The following is a 9,407-nucleotide window of genomic DNA, read 5'->3' as shown; positions in this document are numbered from 1 at the left end:
GAAATTACCACTGCTGCTTTACTTTGCTTTTACCGTAAACTGTCCCTCTGCTGTTTCATACAAGAAGTAATTCACTTCAATGGTGACAGAAACGAAGTATTTTAAGTAGCATTTTTGTGGTGTTCCAGCCAGGTGTCCAGAGATGATGATGCAATGTCAGGAGTTTAAAGTTGCATGGTTAAAGAAGTTGGAGGAAAGAAATACTAGGAAGAAAGCTTTTCAAAGGCTTTTCACCCATTTCTGGTTAGAATGACAGCTACTATGAAAACAGCCTCCTGCGATGTTACTAGAAAGGTATGTACAGCTTAGAGAATGCACAAAGCTTTTGTGCATAAAGAGTGGACTTACTATGTAGAGAAATTATGTCAAAACTCAAGGCTAACACAGGCCAAATAAACAAGGTTTAAGTTTATGTGGGCCGCAAAAAAAAACAAAAGCTTAAATTTTCATAGAAACGTAGGTTTCTTTTGATAGAGACATGCTGGATACAAAGGGCTGAAATAAATGAGTCATCGTTAACATAAAATAATAGGACATTTTAATAAAAATTAATATTTTTTCTTGAACATTAACTTACCAGACACTGAATAACTGCACAAATTAATAAGCATAATGCAAATAAACCTATTTTTCTTGTTCTCCGAAAGGGAAATATTTCCTGTTGCTCACACCAAACAAGTCAGTATAAGACTAATGACATGGCAATTGGCTGCTAAAATGTTCACTACTAGTATCAGTGGAGGGAAATGGTGCACCTGCGCATAAGGCGTACATGAGAAATGAATGCAACATGATTATAGTAATCAGTCATTAGTGAACGTTGTACTTCAATAACTAGAGGCCCTTCCCATTTCCTTCCACTCACATCATACCCAGGGTGAGCTTCAGTAAGGTCCCAAATGCTTACTTATTGTTGTCTTGGAAGGACACACTATAATCTCATTTAGGTGGTACCTAATCTTCCTCTAGGTTCTAACAGAGATTGCAAATGTATAGCCAAATACTTTATTGATGTAAACAGAATTAGCAGTAATTTTGGATTGTAGAATCCTATATAATAAAAGGTAATATGCAAATTGTCCCTACGACTGGAGTTTGACCAATCGGGAATTAGACATGCACTGACCACCAGGGGACGTCACGGAACATGGCAGGCGTAGGCACCATGGCATTGGCAGTGGAGGTGCTCCCAGCCCTGATGGGCCCTGAGGAAAGTGGGACCGCAGCAGGATGGTGGAGCAGGTGAGTGGTCAGCACCAGGCCAAGGTGGATGCAAAGGGAGGCCTCAGCTGGCAGCTGCTAGGGACCCTACCTGTGCACGAATTTTGTGCACTGGGCCTGTAGTTTTAAAAATAAAACACAGTTCATTGCTGTGTAATACACTGATTGAGCATTAAATGCTCAGCTTTGCCTGAGATTCTTTGAAGCTCTGCCTTAATAAGGAGGTAAAACTAGTTTTTTTTAAATTTTATTTTTTCATCACCTTTTATTCCCTCTATGCCCTCTACCACCTCCACTCATGCCCCTCAACCCTAGTAATCACCATACTGTTGTCCATGCCCATGAGTTCTCTCTGTTTTTCTTTTTTGCTCAATCCTCCCACCCACCACCCTCCCAACCCTACTCCTAGAGCTGTCTGCCAGCTTTCTAATTAGCTTAGCAGGTCAAATTTTAATATATAAATGGACCTTCTAAGAAAAATGAGAACATTCATTTTATTATTAGGAACTGAATGTTCTTTTTATAACCTTTTCTATGTCACTTATTTTCATAGTTCATTTTTAAAACATCATGTATAGTATAAAGGTAGAATCCATCTATAAATTACTTCTAAATTATTGGAGACTGTGATGAACAGATGAAGGTAGTGAGGTTGTCTCTTAGGGGGAAATATAATAACTACAATCTAATATGGGAAAGAAATTCACACGTGAGTTTGTGCCATTTCTCCCAAATGGAAGGGTGAAAGTAAAAAGCTTTGTAAGTTTGTTTTCTGTGTAAGACTGCCCACAGAGGAACCGTAACATATTTGAAGTACAAGTGTCTGTTGCCAACACTTTGGTAACAGGTACGAGATAATTCCTATGAATTACTGAAGTATGCCTTCCTAATGATTTACACCTTGGTAATTGCCACACTGACTTTGTGCTTGGAAACAGGAAGTCTGCATGACAAATATCACCTATAGAAAATGGGGATGAACCCCCCGCCCCCCGCCTTCCACAGTTGAGATCTTACCTAATAAAAAAGACAACACGCACACAAAAAAATAAACGTGAGTTACAGTTCAGACCATGCGCAATGATGGCAAACCAATCCTCATGCAATAGCAAAAGTAACAAATAAGATTAATGGTGGTAGCTTTACAATCTATATTTGATTTTAGCAGTGGGAGTTCCATTTGTTAGAAATCACCAACATTTTAGAGAAAGCACTGGAATAAATAAAGGTCATTGAGAATTTTCTTCTCTAACCCACACTATTGATTCAGCTGAATTTCATGGACTCTGCAGTTCCTAAAGCTACAGAGGGATTGCTGGGCAAACTGAATTTGTCCCATTAGTTCAATTGCATTTTTGAAAGGGGGAATTATATTTAATCCCTTTAGAGTAGGAGCCCAGGGTGGTATTTGGAATCCCAAATGCTGATTATTTTTAGATTCTCTTTCAATATAAAAAATTCCAGGTAAAACCACCTCCATGTACTCTCCCTCATTCTGAATCTCAGAGAAAATGTGAGGTATCCTCAGAAGTTTATTTTTGCCAACTGCAGCCTGTATCTCTTTTTTACTAAAGAAGTGTTTATATTGTGTTATTTTATCACAAAAGATCTTACCCCTTTCTATCTTAAGTAAAACTGAGGTTCTAAAAATGACTTAAAATGTGCCTTAGTGCCACTGGAGTGAAAGCAGAGCATGCTAAGTGTGACATTTTGTGGGGGGTACCCCTTAGATTTGTGTGATCAATTGTACCAGGCACTTTCTCTTTGCACAAGCAAGCTTGTAAACAGAAGCGATGAGCGCAAAGACGGGCACATAGGAATTTTAAGCCTCTCCCGAAAGACTGTTTCTTAAAGGGCTTTGTTTATCATAACTTCTGACAGGAGGCCAGAGAGAATTTCTACAGAATGAAGTATTTAGTGAAAAAATCATGTTGGCTGGCGAGATGTCCTTTGCTTGGTAGAACAAACATGGGGCAGAGTGATGTGTGAGTAAAACCCATGGAATGGTGGCTAGTTTGGGAAGAACCTGGGGCTAGAAAGCTCAAGTTATATGTCTGTAAGGATGGCTATTTGGAGAGGAAGGAGGGAAAGAAGAAACTTTTATGCAAGTGAATGCCACTGATACAAAAGAGAGCTGATGAAATACGTGGGAAGACATATCCTAAGACCTGTGACTCCTCTGGAAATCACTCTCCAACTCCAAAGTTTTCAGTGGCTGCCATACCAGATAATGGAATCCCTTCAAAGCCTTCTGCACTGTGGATATCTGTGCTATCTAACCAGCAACCCTCTTCCTGTGCACCTGTGCTTATAGCAGTCCACCAGCCACTGTCCCCGCTCTCTCAGTCCATGTACTCACCATCTCCTATGGGTAGCAAAAGCCATAACTTTCTCATAAAGAGGTCCTTGACCACCGCATGTCAATATGCGTGTTCCCTTTCTACTTGCCATTGGTAAACTTGGGTTGCCATCCATTGAATTCTTATCTCTCCTTATATATTTATTTTTATGCATGTCATCTTCTCCAGTTGGATATGAGGCTTTTCTGCAAAAAAGCACCATGTGGGTTTTTTTAAAAAATATATTTTATTGATTTTTTACAGAGAGGAAGGGAGAGAGATAGAGAGTCAGAAAATCGATGAGACCCTTTCTACTTGCCATTGGTAAACTTGGGTTGCCATCCATTGAATTCTTATCTCTCCTTATATATTTATTTTTATGCATGTCATCTTCTCCAGTTGGATATGAGGCTTTTCTGCAAAAAAGCACCATGTGGGTTTTTTTAAAAAATATATTTTATTGATTTTTTACAGAGAGGAAGGGAGAGAGATAGAGAGTCAGAAACATCGATGAGAGAGAAACATCAATCAGCTGCCTCCTGCACATCCCCCACCGGGGATGTGCCCGCAACCCAAGTACATGCCCTTGACCAGAATCGAACCTGGGACCCTTCAGTCCGCAGGCCGACCCTCTATCCACTGAGTCAAACCGGTTTCGGCCACCATGTGGTATTTATTTTGTCTCTTCCTTTGATCATACCCTGCACGGTGCCTTGTTGCCCAGCAAAAACTCTCTGTTTGGCAACACGGATCACTGGAGACCTTCATCACAGAGTTGCCTTTGGATGTCCAGCATGACCAGGAGCACAGTAGTCCCTCACCTTTGCAACAGAGAGACCCTTCCTGGTAGAACCCTGTCCAGGCTCAGGTGTGGAGCGGCTGTTGTCCTGTGCTGTGGAGCACAGGTGTCCTGTCTTCATTTGAAATCCTCCAAGAGTCACAGAACTCAGCTCTGGCTGCACACAGCCTCCCGCAGAGCCCAGCAGGAGCAGCAGGGCAGAGAGTGCTGGCGTGTCTCTGCAGGCCCCGGGTTTGGGGTGATTAAAGCAGAGTGTTTCTGTAATTGCAGCACAGTGGGAAAGCTCCCCATGTCACCTTCCTGTCCGCTGACCCAGCTTCCTGCTGTGCAGCCTGGGGCTGTATTAGTAGTCCTCTATAGCACTACAGGGACAGCTGGAGTTCCTTTGATTCATCTGCCCTTGTTCCTCCAGTTTATCTGTGTTTACATGGGAGGGTGGTGATACATATCAGAGGAGTCTCTAGGTGAGCCCGGGGAAGTCGTTTATAACGTGGGCACGGCTGGATCACTGGGACATTGCGGGTCACTTTTCTGAAGGGTTCCACAGAAGGGTCGTATCTGCACCTTTTTCTGTGCTCGTCTTCTGAGTCTCTCCATTGGCTTCGAGCTTACAGTTAAACTTCTCTTTCCTCCTGAGGGAAGTTGTCCATTTCTAGGACATATACTGTATTTCTGTTTCCCTTTTTATGCGGTTCATCCTTTATCTCTCACCATATTGCAGACACTCCAGGGTCATCCAGGGCTTTGGCTGCTATTGTGTTATGCTTTCCAGAACTCCTTGTGTAACATTTGGTGCCCAGTGAGTGCGTGATTATGAACCACAGGCACTGCTATCTCATCACTCACCTCGTCCATTTCTCCCCCAAACACTTAGTGTTTTTCAAATCTCTGCTGTGAGGATAGGTATGCTGGCTTCCTAACTCCTATTCCCCTATTTCCTTGCCTATAATGTCTTGTGACATTACAGCTTTTCCTACAAGGGCATGCACATGTGGTTCTTACATATATCTCCTTTCTAGATGAGTGCCATTTTCTGCCAAACAGGAAATTTTACCTTGTGACTCACTTTTCAACTGGGTCTCAACCCTCCAATTCTCTTGCAGTACTTCCCCGGAACATCCAGTCTCCCACACGGGGTCCAGGCAGAGCAAAAAGGATTTCAGGAAATCGGCTCAATTCTGAAGCGGAAGGCAAGCTCTCCATCACCTGTCAGATTGGAAAGGCCTTGTGATATTTCATTTGGAGCAGAGGCTCCTGTCCCCTGGAATCAATAGTCAAGTCCTGGGTGTGCTGTTTGCCCCAGGTTGTTATGCCTGCCAATCCCTGTGACCAAGGTTACTGTCTGGCCTTTCTGTTTGAGACTGACTCCTGCCTGTGCCCTTGAACTACAAGTTAAATTGGTGTATAGAGATTTACACACTCCAGTTTGTCCCATATCTAAGACCCAGCCCTACCCTGTGAGCTTATGCATTCAAATGTCTCCTGCTAAAAGTGGGAGGCATCTTCTTCTCTCAACTACCTTGCACAGCCTCTGTGGTTCTGGCTACACCTGCCTCATTCTTGCCCAATGTCTGGTTCTCACCTTTCCTGGAAAGTCCTGTGACCACCCAGGATGGTGGTTACACTATCAGTCCCTTGGTTTTTGAACTCATTCCATTCCATTGGCTAGTGGAAGCTATAGAGAGCTGAAAAAAAAAACCCGGGTATTTCTGTGTTACACCTTACCTGTAAAGGTGTTGTTGCATGGCAGGTTGCTGTGGAAGGACAGGTGAAGAATGGAATGGAACATCATACCCTGGAATTGTCATGGTGGTCTGGGGAATTCCCACGGTGGTCCTAGTCAGATCCTTCTCATTGAGCTTCACTTGCACCCAAAAAAGTGAAAGGCAAAGCCCCTGGTAGTATCAGGTGGCAGGTGTGCAAGTGATCCAGCAGGTGTCCTTGATTATTGGGAAAACCCTAGAAAGGGTAGAAGATAATTTTCTAGTCTTATTTTTAGAGCTACCTCCATGCGAAGGAGAATAACTTTTGATTGCCTGTATTGCTGATTGGGGAAATGGGAGTGATAACATTAGTGCTGTAGTGTCTTGAGCTGAGTAAGGAATAGAAGTCATCTAATTCCACCTGCTCATTTAACGGAAATAACGGAAGCCTAGGGTGACTTGTGTGTCCTGCCAAGGTCACAAAGCTACTGGGTGAGGGCACTTGACACCCTCTTTAGTGTCCTTCCCATTTGCTCTGACACTATCCCAATTGTTTAATTACATTTCAGCTTACTTCCGACCAACCCCGTGAATTAGTTTACGTTCCTCTTTTCCCTCTTTCTATGAATGACATCACACCCCCAAGTGGGAGATCCTAGCATCATCTTCACCCTTTCTCTTTATACTCTGTCAGTATAAAGAGCCCACTGAGCCTGTTGGGTTCTGCCATCCCAGATTGATCATTATATGAGCTGTTCTTTTTATTATCTTTGTCCGCTTCATACTTGGCACTATGTCTGCATGACCCTTCTCCAGACTAATTGCAGTAGAGTTCCCCATAGGTTTGCCTGACTTTCTGGGGTATCTTGCCCTACAATCCTACTGCCAGATCCACCTGCCAAACATATGGCTGCATGCCTATTTATCTTCTGCATTCCCTGTCATCTAAGTGCCCCTTGTTGCCTTAGAGTCTCTATCTGATCCCAAGTTAAGATAACCAGTGACTTAATGAGGACAAAGGAAAAACTACAGCTCACATTTATACAAAAGCTCCTGTGCGGAGTCACAAAAGGAATATTGAGACTTCATAAATTTTAGCTTTTTATTGTCTATTAGCCTAAACAATGTACACTTTAGCATATAAGGCTGCCTCTGTAATATATATTTACACATATATAATCTTGTATACATTTACATATATAACATCAATATGTATTAATATATTTGAATATATTATGGGGCAAATATTTTAATATATGAACTCTCCATTATGTTTGAAATAATGATGTTGCTTTATAAGGCATGATCTTTTATTTAGGGGAATGACGAAAGCTTTTTGTGAGGAATACCCTTTCAGGATTACTTGGGGATCATTTTTATTAATATTGATTATAACATTGTAACAATGGTATTAATGCCTTAACACTATTGTAAATTATCATGCCTTTTTATTATAAGAATTGAAAGTGACACTTATTTGAATTTGATCTTATAAAGCAGAGGAAACAAAAAATTTGCTGTAGAATTACAAATTAGATGAAGAAGTAAAAGTCAGGATCATATAGAGTTGGGATTGATATATACTGATAATTATAGCAATATATTAATCTGTGTAAATTACTAAAACCAACAGTATGTATCTCATAGTTATAGTTCTTCTGTTCAATCAAGAGCAGTTTTTATGTCTACTTTAAAGAGAAATAAGGTAGCCATGAGGTGATTTGTCTAAGATCACATTTTCCATGATCCTGTTTGTCATTTTCTTGCTCTAGGTGTTACCTTCTAATCAACTAAAAAAAATGTTTACTGGACAATAAGAAGGAAGATACGGTGTTAAACTCTGTGGAGAGAGAGACAAAGGTGTGTGTGTGTGCATTAAAATATTCAGCCAGGAAGAATAATGATCCAGTTAAATATACAAGGTAGTCAAATTAGTATGCTAATCAGCGTAAAAATCAGCTTCTGAAATGTTCCAAATGAGTGGAGGAGAAAACTCCTAGGATTTAGAATGCGATCTGTGTGGGTTTACTGGGGTGGCCGTGAAAGATTTTTATGGAGCAAATGACACTTAAATTCTGCCTTTAGAGTCCAAATAATGTATCTTGTTCTCTTTACCTTGCCTGATTCCAGGGCCCTGCCTCCTGGGTGGTTTGTAAGTACAGACTTTCCTATTGGAGAGGATGCTGGCTCTGTTAACAGGTCCCTCCCAGCCATGCATCGCACCAGCCCCTCCCTCAGTGACCCAGCCCTGGGGAGATCCTCTCACCAGCTCTGCTACCGAATCTTCTGAAGGTCTTCACAATGGACCTGTCTTGTGTTTTTTTAACTGTTGTTATTTAGAGTGAATAATTTAAATTTAATTCAAGAGAAGATGATCTATATTCTTTCAAGTTTCATTAAATCGTCATGAGTATGCTGTATCTCATGCATCTCTCTTTTTCCAGTCTGAAGCACATAGTTTCCATAGCACTTATTAAATTTTTTGTCCTGCCAAGCCACTATGCTAGCATGAAATATTGAAGTTTTGCTCCCGTGATTCTAGCCTAAAGCTTTATCACAAGGCATATAGTCGCCCTGTGCTTGGTACACCTGCTCGGGCTTGATTTAACAGAGCCTGGGCTGCCTTTCCCCTTCCTGCTTTCCTGTCACCAATTTCCCCTGCTTTTGTTCTGTGCCAGCGTTTTCATTTCGTATTAAATCTTCATTAACCTGAAAGGTTAGTGGATGCAGCGCAGCTACACTGCCAGGATCACATGTTTGAAGGTTGCATGTGGTATCAAAAGTGAGTGTGGCAGCGGTTCGAAAGAATTCATTTGTCTTTTGGGGTTTTAAAATAGCTTTGTGATTATGGATTATTTCAGTGCAAGTACATTTTTCAGTAACAAGTGCCTGAAAATCTTGACACAAGAGACCCAAGGTAAAGAAATCTCAAATAACCTTGAGGACTTCCTCACAGCTCTGCACAGAGGGAGATAGCATCTGTCAAGGTGAAATGAAAGGCATCTGGAAGCCTGGAGGAGGAGGTTCTGTGTTTTCCCTTCGGCAGTTGATGACATTCTTTGATATGTAACTTGGGCCAGACAACTGTATCTCTTACTCTCCTTTAAGTGTCTGTGCTGCCCTTAAACAGAAAAGCGAAGAACATTGGGGAGACTTTCAGAATTGCCTCACGTCACCTTTGCTACAAGAAAACTGCACTCCTTCAGGGTCCTTAGCTTGCACAATTATGAAGACATGGCCCTTTTTACTTTTTTGATTAAAAGAAAAAGGATTTTTTTTTTTGCTAATTTGGCATTTTATGGACATATTATTTATTTTAAAAAGTACAGTTTTTTATTCACCTTA

The sequence above is a fragment of the Myotis brandtii genome, unplaced genomic scaffold, assembly GCF_000412655.1.
Source record: "Myotis brandtii unplaced genomic scaffold, ASM41265v1 scaffold185, whole genome shotgun sequence".
NCBI lineage: Eukaryota > Metazoa > Chordata > Mammalia > Chiroptera > Vespertilionidae > Myotis > Myotis brandtii.
The sequence above is the reverse complement of the archived record's forward strand: the minus strand, read 5'-3'. Positions refer to the sequence as shown.